General features: G+C 49.1%; 1 pseudogene; it reads right to left on the bottom strand.

The window, feature by feature from the left end:
* Positions 1–797: 797 nt before the first annotated feature.
* Positions 798–12,002, bottom strand: LOC140187834 (uncharacterized; annotated as a pseudogene).
* Positions 12,003–16,383: the final 4,381 nt, after the last annotated feature.

Consider the following 16,383-nt stretch of genomic DNA (forward strand, 5'->3'; position numbering starts at 1 on the left):
CCAGTGCAGCCATTGGGAAATGTCGGGCTGGTGGCGCAGCCCAATACCTGCAGCAGAATCCCTCCACTGCCGCCTCTCCAGGTGGGCGTTTGGGGGAAGAGCAAGGCTCATACATGGACTGAGTGCTGGAGGATGTCGGATGGCGCGTGTTGGTGGACGCGGGGTCAACCGTCATCATCATCTGCCCGGGTTTCCTCCCCAACACGGACCGGCCATTCCCGCCTGGGTGGACAATGAAAGTGGTCCTGCTGGCTACGGTCACTGGCAACTTTGCGGTGATGAGAGGGAAGAGGTGGCTGCGGATCGCAGTGGGGTAAAGCACAGTGGAGCACGAGGTGTGGCTCGCCGACATCCAGGAGCCCCGCATCATTGGGCTGGACTTGCTGTCCCACAGTGGGGCCACGTGGATGTGCCGGGGGCAACACTCTACCTCAGTGCCGAAGCCGTGGCTCTCCGGTAGGGCAGCTCCAGGAATCGGACCCAGCGGGGGCAGTTACAACCACCACCGGTCTCGCAGCAGCCCGCCGCAGTGCAGCACGCCCTGCAGCGGCCCAACGCAACACAGCGGAACTGGGGGCCAGTGGTGGTGGCGGCACTTCGGGTGGAAGCCAGCAGCCAGGTAGACCATCGACCATCAGCTGTGCGGCAAGCAGGTGAGCGATCCTGTGTTTGCCCGGGAGAGGGGATGGCTGAGTGTGGGATAGCAGCCAGAGTCGGCAAAAGTCTCCAGAGACCAAAGCCCGATACTCTCAGTTTGACACGCTGGAGATGCATAACGTGTTTTATTCCACCAGTGTCTATTTTCCAACAACAGACATCTCCTGCAGCCGGTGGTCCCCTGGGGGCTCTGCGCCGATTGAAGTCAGCCATTTCAGGGTCACCAAGATGTTGGGCAAGCTACGTGAACACTTCTGGTGGCCTGGGCACAGGCAGGGTATGGAGATGTTCGTGCACATCCCAGAAAGGGCTGGGCCAACAGTCTAGGGAGCCAATACTGCAGTACCTGGTGGGGGGGCCCCAGTATAGGTCTACTGCCCTACCCAGATGAAGGGAATATCTCCCAGGCTTGGAAGGTGCTCAACTGCATTTCCAATGTGGTATAATGGGTGCGGTAGCTTGAGGGGAGGAAGGCAGTGCGCTGCACCAGGATTGGCTGGAACCGTTTCAACCCTAGGCCACCACCAACCCAGCGAGGCTGAAGGAAGGAAATGACACTCCAGGTGCCCTGCCTCTTGCCTCCCATGGATGGAGGAGAGCTATAGAAATCCCATGGCACCCCAGGTGACAGCATCGGCCATCACCAGGACCTTTGGACTTTGTTGTGTACTCTGGAGTTGCTGGGCATGGCCAACACCTCCGGGGCAGGGGGGCTGGTTGACAGCCTGCCCCAGCATTCCTAGGGGCCAGTGCTATTTGTTGCTCTCATGTTAAAATGATTTTGTGGGATTATGGTGGGATATTCAAGTTCATTTATTGTTATATTTTAGCTTGCGTTATGCAGTTATTCGTCTGTGTGTTTGTGGATCACCCTGACTATAACAAGGGTGTGTGACAATCACCTCCCCTGTCTGTCTGTGACTGAGTGAATGCTCTCCCCAGGTCATAGTGCCTGAGCTGCTTCCCGTGCTTGTCACAATAAAGACATCAGTTGGAACCTCCCTGTACATGGACGACGTCACCGTCTTCTGCTCTGATCCGAGGTCAGTTCGTAGGTTGGTTGGCATCTGCGAACAGTTTGAGCTAGTGTCGGGGGCCAGGGTCAACCGCACGAAGAGCGAAGCCATGCTCTTTGGCAACTGGCCCGACTGATCCAGTGTCCCTTTAACCATCAGGTCTGACCACGTGAAGGTGTTGGGGATCTGGTTCGGAGGGGCTGAGACGTGCAACAAGAACTGGCAGGAGCGGACTGCCAAGGTAAAACAGAAACTGGAACTGTGGGGAGGGTGCTCCCTGTCGATAACGGGCAAGAACCTGGTCATCAGGTGTGAGGTGCTCTCAGGGCCGCTGTACTTGGCGCAGGTCTGGCCCGTCCCCCGCTCCTACAGCTCGGAAATCACCCGAGCTGTCTTCAGATTCGTCTGGGGATCCAAAATGGAGTGGGTGAGACAGACTGTCATGCACAAATCCCTGGACAATGGGGGTAAGAACGTCCCCAATGTCGCCCTCACCTTGATGGCCAGCTTCGTATGTGGCTGCATCAGGTTGTGTGTAGAACCCAGGTATGTGGGCACCAAGTACCACTATGTGCCCAGGTTCTACTTGTCACCCTGGCTACGAAGGATGGGTCTGGCCCCACTCCCGCGCAACGCCCCAGTCAGCTGGTCGTTGCCGGCATACTTGTCCTACGTAGCAAAGTTCTTCCAGGAGAACGCCTTTGACCACAAGGCCATCAGGCAGTGGTCGGCACGTAATGTCCTGCAGGCACTGCAGGAGAAGGACATGATGGACACAGTGGGGTGGTTCCCTGAGCAGACCATCCAGTTCATCTGGCAAATTGCCTCATCGCCAGATCTCACCAACAGGCACCAAGACCTCGCCTGGCTGGCGGTGAGAGGGGCCCTCCCAGTCAGAGCCCTCCTGTATGCCCGGAACGTCGTCTCCGCACCCCACTGCCCAACCACGGGAGGACTGCAATGAGGAGGAGTCTGTGACCCACCTCTTTGCACACTGTCAATTTGCAAAGAGGGTGTGGAGCAGGATGGACGGGCTAATGTCATGTTTCATGCCCAGCAGCTGCGTAACAGAGGACTCTCTGATCTACGGGCTGTTCCCAGGGACGCACACGGAGACCAACATCCGGTGCTGCTGGCAGATCATCAACTCGGTGAAAGACGCTCTTTGGTCGGCCCAAAACTTGATGATCTACCAGCACATGGAGACGTCCGTGGGAGAATGCTGCCGACTGGCACACTCTCGGCTGCAGGAGTACGTGCTGAGGGACGCACTGAAACTTGGTGCAGCCACCGCAAGGGCCCGGTGGGGAAGGACCACAGTATAGGTTTCTCCACCCGTGGGAGTGGGAGGGGTCGGGTGGCGGGGAGTATACCCCTCAACAATGAGATGCTAAGCTGAACTACTGGAGTGCCACGTGGGGGGCCATAAATATGGATATGGACTGACTTTAATGGAAACGTATGTAAAGGATGGAAAGTTATTGAATGGTTTATCGTATATATTTATTTTTGAATAAAGTATATATTGAAATAAAAAAAAGACATCAGCTGGAATAAACAAGCTTTTCTCGTCTGTTATCATGGACTGAATGTTCGCCACAATATGTATGGATAGTATGCAAGACAAAGTCTTCAACTGTATCTTGTTACATGTGACAATGATTGTGGTAAACCATATGTATATATGTTGTAACTGGGTTAACTGTCTGGACACACCCCTCTGCTGACTGCCCCTGTGGCTCCTCCCACAGAGTCCTGTATAAAGGTGTTTCGCCTTGCCCCTCCTCCTCAGTCCGGGGGCAGACACTCACCGTGGAGGTCGTATTGTACAGCGAATAAAAGCCTTTCAGTATTTTACCAAACCTCAGTCTTTTAGAGCTATTGAAGGTGCTTCAATTTTATTTGCTCTACATTTTAAAGCATGGAACACACACTGAGACCAGACAAATTAGACCTTGATCCGCAAACACCTGAAGCTGGAAATGCTTTTGAACTCTGGCTGGCCTGCTTCGAAGTGTACCTAGAGGAGATTAAAGCGACCGACCCCGTAGTGAAGCTCAGAGTTCTACTCTCCAGGGTCAGTCCACGGGTCTATTCACTGATCAGAGACCAGCCGAACTATGATAGCGCGATGAGTGCCCTCAAAGGACAATACCTGCGGCTGATAAACAGTGTCTATGCTCTGCACCGCTTAGCGACTCAGCAACAACGCCCCGGGGAATTGAGTGCTGAGTTCGTCCAGGCCCTACGGACGCTCGTGCGAGCCTGCAATTGCCAGGAGCTGACGGCGGCGCAGCATGCAGAACTCCTAGTGAGGGACGCCTTTGTCATGGGGACCAGGTCAGTGTATGTGCGCCAGCGGCTGCTGGAAAAAGCCGATCTTACCTTAAGTTCGGTGATTGAGCTGGCCAATGCACTGGAGGCTGCTCTGCACAACTCTGAGGCTCTCCAGGCACGCGATCCCCTGATGGCCTCGTGGCTGTCGCAGACCCCACAACCCGCTGGTGAATTGACCTCGGCTGACGCCAGTCGTGAGTCCGCGAAGTACTACTTCTGCGGACTGGAGAAGCACCCCTGGACGCTGCCCGGCCCGACAAACTACCTGCTCCAGTTGCGGAAAGAAGGGCCACTTCGCCAAGGTCTGTAGGTCAAAACCGTGAGCGGGATCAAACAGCGCCGCGTGCGAGACGTGGAGGTCGCCATCTTCCCTGCACACTGCCACCACATGCGAGACATGGGGGCCGCCATCTTACCTGTCGCCATCTTCCCTGCACGCCGCCACCACGTGCGAGACATGGGGGTGGCCAGCTTGGTAGGCGCCACCTCCCACTGCCTACGACCAACGGGTGCTCACGGGCCACCCCACCGCGCCGGACCAAGACAGCGACTCAACCCTGGCTTCCGTGACCCTCGACCAAAGCGCTCCCCACCAGCTCGCAAGGTCAACGATGGACATCCTGGTGGAGGGGCACAGGACAAGCTGCCTGTTTGACACAGGCAGCGCGGAGAGTTTTATCCACCCGGCCACGGTGCAGCATTGCGGACTCGCGATACGGCCGGTAAGTCAGAGGGTAACCATGGCTTCCAGGTCGCGTACAACAGACATCCGGGGGGGGGGGGGGGGTTGTGTAGCGACGCTAGTGGTGCAGGGCACAGAATATCGGGACTTTACATTACTGGTCATGCCTCAACTGTGTGCCCCTGTGCACAGGGCTCGACTTCCAGAGCCACCTGCAAAGCATGACAATGGAGTATGATGGGCCCCTCCCACCATTTACTGTCGTAAATCCCCAGTTTTGTAGAGATATGTCACGTACCCCACCACTGACCACACACACACACCGACCCGCACATCCCTCCCAACATCATACCAACTGCCACACTACCGACACCACTTGCGGCCTCTCCACCCTCAAGATCCCCCCCACCGCTGTTCGCCAACCTGACCCCCGACTGTAAACCCGTGGCAACTAAAAGCAGGAGGTACAGCGCGGGGGACAGAGCTTTCATTAAGTCGGAGGTGCAGCAGCTGCTGAGGGAGGGGGTCATTGAGGCAAGCACAAGTCCTTGGAGGGCGCAGGTGGTCGTTGTTCGGAACGGGGAGAAGAATAGGATGGTCGTGGACTATAGCCAGACCATCAATAGGTTCACACAGCTCGACGCGTACCCTCTACCCCGCATCGCAGATATGGTCAATCAGATAGCACAGTACAAGGTGTACTTGACCATAGACCTAAAATCCGCTTACCATCAGCTCGCCATCCACCGGGAGGACCGCCCTTACACCGCCTTCGAGGCAGACGGCAGGCTTTATCAACTCCTGCGCGTCCCCTTTGGTGTCACGAATGGTGTATCTGTCTTCCAGAGGGAAATGGACCGGATGGTGGACCAGTGCCAACTGAAGGCCAAGTTCCCATATCTGGATAACATCACCATTCTGCGGTCACAACCAGCAGGATCACGACAACAACCTCCAAAAATTTCTCCAAGCAGCCAAATCTTTCAACCTCACCTATAACAAGGACAAGTGTGTAGTCGGGACCACCCCACTTGCTATCCTTGGGTGTGTCGTGGAGAATGGAGTCATTGGCCCTGACCCTGACCGTATGTGCCCCCTGTTGGAACTCCCGCTTCCCAACACCCTCAGAGCCCTCAAAAGGTGCCTGGGCTTCTTTTCATATTACGCCCAATGGGTCTCTAACTATGCAGACAAGGCTCGCCCCTGGTCAAGTCCACCACATCCCCCCTCTCTGCCGAGGCCCGCGCGGCCTTCAGTCGCATAAAAGGGGACATTGCCAAAGCAGCAATGCATGCGGTGGATGAGGCCATTCCCTTCCAAGTAGAGAGTGACCCCTCCGACTTTGCGCTGGCTGCTACCCTCAACCAGGCAGGAAGATCAGTGGCGTTCTTCTCCCGTACCCTTCAAGGCCCTGAACTTCGGCACTCTGCGGTAGAGAAAGAGGTGCAGGCCATAGTGGAAGCTATTAGGCACTGGAGGCACTATCTTGCCAGCAAAAGGTTCACTCTGCTAACTGACCAGCGCTCAGTCGCGTTCATGTTTAATAATCAGCAACGGAGCAAAATCAAAAATGATAAAATTCTGAGGTGGAGAATCAAACTCTCCACCTACAGCTATGACATCATGTACAGGCCTGGGAAGCTCAATGAGCCCTCCGATGCCCTACGCGCAGATTGACCGGCTATACGCCCTACATGTAGACCTTTGCCACCCGGGAGTCACCCGGCTTTTCCACTTTGTGAAAGCCCGGAACTGCCCTACTCCCTTGAGGAGATCAGGATGATGATCAGGGACTGCCAAGTCTGCGCAGAGTGCAAACCGCACTTCTACCGACCCGAAAAGGCACAACTCATCAAGGCCACCAGCCCCTTTGAGCGACTGAGTGTTGACTTTAAGGGCCCCCTTCCCTCCACTGACCGCAATGTGTACTTTCTTAACGTTATCGACGAGTACTTGTGGTTCCCCTTCGCCATCCCCTGCCCCGACACCACTACCACGTCAGTTACAAAAGCCCTGCACAAGCTCTTCACTCTGTTCAGATACCCATGCTATATCCACAGTGACAGAGGGTCCTCATTTATGAGTGACGAGCTGCGCCAATATCTGCTGGCTAGGGGAATTGCAACCAGTAGGACCACGAGCTATAATCCCCGGGGGAATGGACAGGTAGAGAAGGAGAATGGCACGGTGTGGAAAGCCACACTCTTAGCCTTCAGGTCAAAGGGACTGCCGGTCTCCCGCTGGCAGGAGGTCCTTCCCGAGGCACTCCACTCCATCCGCTCCCTGTTATGCACAGCCACCAATGCCACCCCTCATGAGCGGCTCTTTTCTTTTCCCAGAAAGTCGACCACTAGAACCACCCTACCAACTTGGCTGACGTCCCCGGGGCCAATGCTGCTCTGGAAACATACGAGGAGCAATAAATACTCCCCGATGGTCGAGAGGTTTCACTTACTTCATGCGAGCCCTCAGTATGTCTACGTGGTTTTATCTGATGGGCGGGAGGACACGGTCTCCATCCACGACCTGGCGCCCGCTGGAGCTCCGGGCCCCTACCCTGAACACTCCATGGTGACTATTGACCCCGTACCCACCAATGTATGTACCTACAAGACACCGTGCACCCCAAACCTTATACAGACACCACACGACACTCCCATACCGGGCGCGATGCACACGCACGAAGGATTAACAACGCCTAATACGCTGGCAACTCAAGTCAGGCCGGAACCAGCACAACTGCCATCGCCAACGCATTCACCACTGGTGCTACGTAGATCACAGCGACGGACTCGACTGCCTGATAGACTTGACCTGTAATTATACTTGTTGTAAATATTGTCAGTCACTTCACCCCGTGGGACTCCTTTTTTTAAAAAAGGAGGAGTGAATGTGGTAAACCATATATATATATGTTGTAACTGGGTTAACTGTCTGGACAAGCCCCTCTGCTGACTGCCCCTGTGGCTCCTCCCACAGAGTCCTGTATAAAGGTGTTTCGCCTTGCCCCTCCCCCTCAGTCCGGGGGCAGACACTCACCGTGGAGGTCGTATTGTACAGCGAATAAAAGCCTTTCAGTATTTTACCCAACTTCAGTCTCTTGGAGTTATTGAAGGTGCTTCAATGATAAACCAATTTAATAATTTCTGTCTTTTTTTTTACACACTGTATGATTATAATGCAAAGTGATGTATGGAAATAGGTTAGTATGCCTAAATTCATAGAGACAATCAACCACAGTAAAAAGCAGGAAAACTATTAAGTTAATTGAATAGGATAAGATGGACAAATCATATTTATTTATATATACAGTATAGTTACAATCTATTTCATAGAAGCATGAATGAGTGAAGGAGAGGCCTGCACATGTGACCATAAGACCATAGGTATCGGAGCAGAGCTAGGCCATTCGGCCCATCGAGTCTACTCTGCCATTTTATCGTGGCTGATCTATTTCCCTCTCAACCCCATTCTCCTGCCTTCTCCCCGTATACTTTCATGTCCTGACTAATCAAGAAACTATCATCCTCCACCTTAAATACACCCAAAAGCCACAACAGCTGACTGCTGCAAAGATTCCACAGATTCACCACACTCGCTAAAGAAATTCCTCCTCATCTCCATTCTAAATAGACGTTCCTCAATTGTGAGGCTGTGTCCTCTGGTCCTAGACTTCATCACCACAAGAAACATCACCTCCACATTCACGCTATCTTGGCATTTCAACATTCAATAGGTTTCAATAAGATCTCCCTAAATTCCCTCCTCTGGCTGTGGCTCACATTCTGAGGAGGTTTTGGGTCAAAAGGCGAAGAGAGAAAAAAGTTTCCAACTTTGTCATAGAATCCCAAGATACACAACTGTATAAAAACAGAAGAGGCTGAAATGCTCAATAGTTCACACACATTTGTGGAGGAAATAACAGAGTTAACATTTCAGATCAGTGACATGAATTTCCATGAGCAATTGCATAACTAAGGTAGTATGAATAAGCCATATGACTCATTCTGAAGTATCACAATGTTTGAAAGTAGAAAAATAGTACATTTTGTGTTTTATAGGCATTCATGTGGCTCTTCAGTACCTTAGGGACGACTGTTCTATTGGGAATTTTACAGATGTCATCATGAAGAAGCCAAAAATTCCTAAACCACCTTATTATAAGGCAAATAAGGATGTTGAAAATAATAATAAATCTTCCAACAAGATTAAGTTGGTATAACCTAACCTCCTCTATGCTGATGAAGATATTCACGGTACTGTGCAAAAGTCTGCGCAAAAATTCTGTAAAGTGAAGATGTTTGCAACTGTGTACATACATCTATTCATGCTTCTGGACACATCTTCAGTGATGTTCCTGGAATCATCGGGTGTTTCGGGTCTTTCAAAATCATACAGCCTCCTCCAGGTGACCCAGCCGGGGCTGATCAGACCCCAGCTTGTTTCCAGATGGCTAGCTACTTATGACTCCATGGCTCCCCTCTTTTGAGCCACAGCCATCTTGAGGCCCTCTCTGCCGCATCGGTGGTACAGCGGATGGCTCCCCTCTTCCTCTCTCCCTCGATGCCCAAAATGCTGAAGACTCTATCTAAAGAACGGGCTATGAACCCCCTATAACCAACCTCCACTGGGAGATACCTCACTCTCCATCCAGCCTGCTGACAGTTGCTGACCAGTCCTGCATACTTGAAGAGCTTCCTTTCAAAGGCCTCCTCCAAGCTATCTTCCCATGGGACTGTCAGCTCCAGCAGCACCACTTGCTTAGTCGACTCAGACACTAGGATATAGTCTGGTTGCAGGGTGGTGGCTGCGATATGGTTGGGGAACTTCAGCTGCCCTTCGAGGTCCACCAACAGCTACCAGTCCCTTGCAGAGGTCAGAATGCCTGCAGATGTTCTTTTGGCAGGTATTGGCTGCTCCCCAGCTCTGACAAAGGTAATGGTCTGCTTGGAGAGTCAGGACCGCTTCGCCCACTCAACTCCTGCACTGACGGCTTCAGCGATGGTCTTCAGGACCTGATCATACCTCCACCTGTACCGTCCCTCACCAAGTGCCCTTGCACAGCCGCTGAGGATGTGCTCCAGGCTTCCTCGCTTGGAGCACAGTGGGCACGCAGATGACTCTGCCTTCCCCCATGTGTGCAGGTTTGATGGGCTTGGAAGCACATTGTACACTGCCTGGATGAGAAATTGGATGCGGTGTTGTTCGGCTTTCCAAAGATCAGCCCAGGTCACTTTCCTCTCAATCGCATTCTTCCACCTTGTCCAAGCTTCCTGTTGCTTCATTCCCACTGCCTTGCAGGCTCTCATCTCCTCCACTACTGCTCTCACCTCCTCCTGAACTAGACGACGCCTTTCCTTCCCTTTGCTGTCCATTTGGAAAGGATCCTAGCCCGGCTCGGTCTCGTGTGACCACTCCCACCAGCCTCCTGTGACGCAGCCTCGCCTCTGCCTCCTGAACAGCTTCCTCTGCCCTCCACTTCCTGCCAGTACTTACTTGGATCCCTGCTCTAGCCACCTTCAGGTCACTTGAGTCCCTATACTGTAGCACTTCTCTGGCTCTTGTTGCCTTGAATTCTTCCTCCAAGGATTTGAAGGGCAGTTGCAGTTTGTTGTGGTGTCCATAGAGTGCGATGCTGCTCAGGCTCTTTGGCAGCCCAGCCATCTCCTGAGGTGGTTGCTAACCCTCCTCTCTAAGGTTTCGACTGTCGAGATCAGAACTGCATTGACGAGGAGGGGCCACAGGATTCTGGGAAGAATGCCATGCTGATACACCCAGGCTTTAAACTTCCCAGGTAGGCCAGACTTGTCCACAGATTTCAGCCAGCCATCTAATTCGGTGCAGGTTGCCTGAATGGATGTTGTGTCCGTTAAAGAGCTGTCAAAAACTTTGCCTAAGCTCTTGATTGGCTTTTCTGTGATGGTTGGGATGGCTGTGTCTGCGATGCTGAACCGGAACTTGTTCTCCACCTTCCCTTTCCTCAGCACCATCAATCTTGATTTGGCGGGTTTGAAACGCATCTGGGCCCACTCCACCAGCTTTTCGAGCCCTTGCAGAATCCACTGGCAGCCTGGGACTGATTCTGTCGTGACTGTGAGGTCATCCATGAGTGCCCTGATAGGTGGTTGCTGTTGAGCAGAATTCATTCTGGGCCCTCTGGACTCTGGTTCAGCAGACTTAGTGAGCATGTTCATGGCTAGGGAGAACAGTGTCACTGAGATAGTGCACCCTGTGATGATGCGGATCTCCACCTTGTGCCAGGTTGATGTAATTGCTCCTGAAGAGACCCTCATTCTGAAGTTGCTGTAATAATCAGCGATAAGGTCTCTGATTCTGCTGGGGACGTGATATTTGGTCAATGTGAGCTGCACCAGTTTGTGCGGAATGGAGCCATATGCATTTGCCAGGTCAAGCCACAACACTGACAGGTTGCCCTTGTTCTCTCTGGCCTCCCTGGTGAGCTGTGTCACCACACTGATGTGCTCCAGACAGCCCGGCATCCCTGAAATGCCACCATTCTGGACTGATGTATCAATATAGGTGTTCTTTGCTAGGTAGGTGCACAACCGGTTAGAAACTGCACTGAAGAAGATCGTCGCCTCGACACACAGCAGGGAGATGATGCGAAACTGATCTATCTGGGTGGCATTTTCCTCCTTCGGGATCCACACCCCTTCAGCCACTCCCCACTGTTCTGGGATCTTCCCCCTTCTCCAGAAGATTCTCAGGATCTTCCACAGACACAGCCGGAGTTTGGGGCAGTTCTTGTATACTTTGTACCAAGTGTTGCTTGGTCTTGGAGCTGAGCTTGCCCTTGTTTTGCGGACGATCTCTCTGACTTCCTTTAGTTGCAGCTCTGACATCCGGTTCAGGTGGGTCTATTAGGATGTTGCACTCTCCCAACTCCTGCTCTCTTTCACAATCATTATATATCTTTCTCAGATGTTGGTCTATGTCTTCCTGCGAACAGGCCAGTTTCCCACTGCGCTTCTCCCCCAGCAACTCCTTGGTGAACTTGAAGGGGTTGGCGATAAAGGCAGCACGTTTTGGAGTCCTTTCATGCCGCCGCCTCCAATGCCACTCTGCCCGGCAGAGGACCCTGATCTTCTTTCGTAGTATGCACATCAGCTGGGCCAAGCCAATGTGCTCCTCTTGTCCTGCCTCCTTGTATTGGGACTTCAGCACTTTCATCTCCTGCCTGATGTTGTGGATCCTCAATGCTCTTTGGTTCTTCGAGTAAGATGTTTTGAGCCTTCCTTCTCCTCTTCTCCGAACCGTTCAGCTGCAATACTGACAATAATTGTTGTCATGGCTTGCAGCTTCCTATCAACCCCTCCCTTCGCCTTTGCCTCCAGAATTTGGTTAACATCTTCAACAAACTGCTTCCACAGTGAAGTCATGTTAACTGCAGGCCATTTGATCCGCCTCCTGTTAGACTTCATGTTAGAAGGATTAGTTTGCAACACTTGGAGGTTCCAGGCACTATGGGGTGACTCTGGGCCTGGCCCCTCCTTCGTCTCACCAGGTTGGACACCTGCGCGTTGTGCTGCTCCTGCTCCCGCCAAACACTTCATCCTCGCTTGTTGGATCTTCAAGCCGCGATCGTTCTTGCAGATTTTGCCACATGCACACTGCTTCCTCAAAGTAATGAAAAGTTTTTAACTATTAAAAAATTTACTATAAAGTGTAGCAAACAGTGAAAAAAAAAACAAATCAAATCAATAGCAAGGGAACATCTGCAGGTGCTGGAAATCCAAGTAACTCACACAAAATGCTGAAGGATCTCAACATCCATGCATCCATGCAAAAGAGTACAGTTGACGTTCCAGGCCAAGACCCTTTGTCAGGGCTGATGAAGGGTCTCAGCTCGAAACGTTGATACTTTTTCCCATAGATGCTGCCTGGCCTGCTGAGATCCTCCAGCAGTCTGTGTGTGTTGCATAAATCAAATCAATATTTGGTATGACCACCCTTTGCCTTTTGAAATGCATCAATTCTCTTTGGTATGCTGTCGTGCTGTTTCGTAAGAAAATTGGCTGTTAGATTGTTCCAAGCACCTTGGGGAACTTGCCACATTTCTTCTGCAGACTTTGGCTGTCTCACTTGCTTCTGTCTCTCCAGGTAATTCCAGAGAGCCTCGACGTTGTGATCAGCGCTCTGTGGAGGCCACACCCTCTGAAACCATATAAACATAAATCTAGGGTGCCTAAGATTTTTGCACAGTACAGTATGTTCTATAGGCCTAGTGACTGAAACACCCTCCCACCAGGGTCACATGCTCATGAGGCCATTCCTCAGTTAAGCTTTCATGAGCAACATGAAAGAGCAATGACCAGTGACCAAAATACTCCACAGTTTCAGAAGACTAACCCTAGTATGAGATTCCCAAACACATACCAATATCATCCCCATTTGCCCTTGAGTGCTCAGTGTGATGAAAAAAAACATAAATACATGATAACTGTCTACAATATTCCTGAAATAACTGACTACCGTCTTTTTTTTTTGCCTAAAGCATTTACAAATTACTTTTTCTGGAAGATAAAGCAGATCTGAAAAAGCTAATCATGCTTTTCTCAAAATTGATAGCAGGCAAAGTGCTGCATGGATTGACAAACTGTCAAGAGTTCCGCATCACAATTTGCTTTACCGCACAATTTACTTTGCATATCTATTTTCTTTGAAAGAGAATCTCCTCTCATGTCACATGAGGAAGATTAGGGAAGAATTATTTAGAAATTTATCCTTGGTCAGCAGTATTATAATGCAGCATCAGCACATTATACACTGGAAATGTACCCATTGACCATGCTTGGCTGCAGCCTGTTTATAAAAAGCACAAACCTGGACTTTTAAAAAGTGCTTAGGTTCTGTAATTCTCAATATTCAAAATAACATTAAAGCAAACTATTAGAAATTAAAATCAGTTCTATAACATCCTAGTGGCATTTAAAATAATTTGAGAGCACTTTAGAATGTTCAACACAAATTTTGTACAATGCAATGTAATCCAGTGTTTTTCTATATAAAAATTTCAATTGCGCAGCCTGTTTATTGATTGACAATAATTTTCTTGCAAGTTAGCATTAGAATAATTGTTAAAATGAAACTGTTCCTTTGATTGCTACCTGCTATTTTGCTCAAATATTCTAATTCTGCTCAATTGTTCTGAATCTCCAAGCAACCAAAGTAGCCTTGTCTTTAACATATGGAAAACGTGTGTCATTAACACATGTTAAATCTAGATATGTAACCTTCTGTGCCTCTTTTTTGTGCATTTACTGTATATTAAAGCAGAATCGTTTGTTACCAAAAGCTTTTATGCTCCTCTTCAATCATGAATTGATCTACCTAATTAGAATGAAGGAGCTTTGTGTATCCAGTCAAATGGCTGTGATAAATAAAGGTGAACTAATTGATCTTGGTTATGAATCTTATTCTATCTTCAGGCAAAATACAAGAAGTATTTTCATCCAACATTGTTTGGGGAACTGCGCGAGACTTGCTTGCTGATTTTGCACTCTGGAAAGTAATACTGGGCAATGTTGTCTAACAATTCATCCTTGGTTACAAGTGTTAGATGAGGTTGAAAAGAAAATTCAGCAGGATGTAACATGGTAGAATACATTTCATTTATGAGGGAATTCCGTTTCCCTTGAAGCAGAGGAGCTGAGTAATATTGTGAGAAGCATACAGTAAACAAGGTAGAAGTTGGAAGCTTTTCCTTGTTGCAGATGTATTTACAACTAAAGAACCAAGATTTAGTGTAAGCAGTTTAGAAGGGGTCTGTGGCATCTCTTAGGTACTGTATAAATTTGCCTGGATTTGGTTTAAACATTTAGAAGCACTGGCTTTCACACCAGAAGTCTGAAGTATTTACAATGTTGTAGTGGAAGGGTGAGTCTCGATACCTACAGCAGTCCTCAGTAGAGAGCTCTTGCAGGCAGTGGAACTGAGGTAGTGACAGTGTAGCTTCAAGTCTTAGTGTGCAGGCTGCCTTTATTGTGCTTTGGCATTGAATCAAGTGGATAAATTCTAAACTTCAACTCCCAGCTTTTTTTTATATTCACAAACTTTGAATTTTTGTCTGTTAAGCAAAATATTTCGGAGAAATTATGGTAAAATTGAACTTTACCTCCTAATCTACCTATTCATTACACACTGTCTGATTGATTGATTCATCATGTGGGTAGGTGTGTGTTGATGAGCAAAGCATTTATGTACAAGTAACGTAGCACTACCTTAAATTCAACATCACATTTCTGCTTGGAGTGGTGAGATTAGATGTTTGCTCTCCTGTTTCATTCTTTCTGTACAGTAATTTATTGTGTTGGAACCATATTTATTTGGACATTAAATTATAACCTGAGATCGTCTTAGCTTGATTTCTCATTACTGTTCTGTATGATACACAATTATGTACACTTCACCATCATTAAACACAGCTCACAGCAGTGCTACAAACTGCACATTGTAATTAAAGCTAATTTGCAATGCATGTTTATAACATAGTGTAAAACAACATGAAAATGTTAGAAGGTTAAAAAGTATGATAAGGTCAGTAGACTTGAAACAGACTGATTTCTTTCATTTAAAACATCATAATGGCCCGACAAGAGTGAAAATTGCAGGGGCGCACTTCCATCATCTTTGCCCAACTTTATAAAAGTGTTTGCAGTGGTGAAGGCAAAGAAATACTTCTCTGTTATAGCCTCCTATTTGTAAAATCTGGAAAATGAGCAAGAATACTTGAGAAGAATAGCACCAGGACTGAAATAAAGATGGGAAAGACATTCAGCTAGTCAGGCAGTGATTGTGGAGACAGAAACTGGAAAAATAAATCTAACAGGTTTTAAGCAAGTACAGGAGTTAGGGGAGGGTGAGTAGTGTGGGTAGAGGGTGACCGTAGGAAAGTAGGTGGAAAAATAGAAAACTCAAAAGTCACCTCAATCAGGAAAAGTGGAATGTGTCATAGACCTTTAGATGTATGAAAGGGTTCGACAGAGTTGCTACAGTGAAGGTATTTTACTGTCAGGGAACACTAAACCAGGAGCCATAAATAAGAAATTCATCAATAAATTTTCTCTATTTAGCAATGGTCTGAAACATCAACTGTTTATTCCCTACCATAAGTGACACCTGACCTGCAGAATTCTTCCAGAATTTGTGCGATGCTCAAAATTTCCAGCATCTTCGGGATTTCTGGTGTCAGTGCTTGGAAGGAAAACTTACTACCACAAGTTGAGGTTGAATGGCAATGATACAGGTAATGAGAAGGCAGATCAGCAAATGAGCCAGGGAAGATGACAAAACAGACTTATGGGACTTCAGAGGAAGTACTTGAGATCAAATACTAAAGAAATTCTGAGTCCACTGTGTATCATTTTTACAAAGATTAAGATAAGGACTTGCTTTATTTGTCACATGTACATTGAAACATCAAAACATACCATGAGGATTGTTCTGCGCAGTCCACCATATTGCCATGCAACTTACTAATCTTAACTGTCCACCTTTGGAATATGGGGGGAAGCCCAGAAGAAACCAACGCAGTCATGGGGAGAATGTACAAACCACTGACAGGTAGAAGCAGGAAATGAACCTGGGTCAGTGATCACTAGTGCTGTAGTAGCTTTATGCTGACCGCCATGCTATGATGCCGTCCCATTGTGATCTACAATATGAAAACTT

The sequence above is a fragment of the Mobula birostris genome, chromosome 1 (genome assembly GCF_030028105.1).
Source record: "Mobula birostris isolate sMobBir1 chromosome 1, sMobBir1.hap1, whole genome shotgun sequence".
NCBI classification, from domain to species: Eukaryota; Metazoa; Chordata; class Chondrichthyes; order Myliobatiformes; family Myliobatidae; genus Mobula; species Mobula birostris.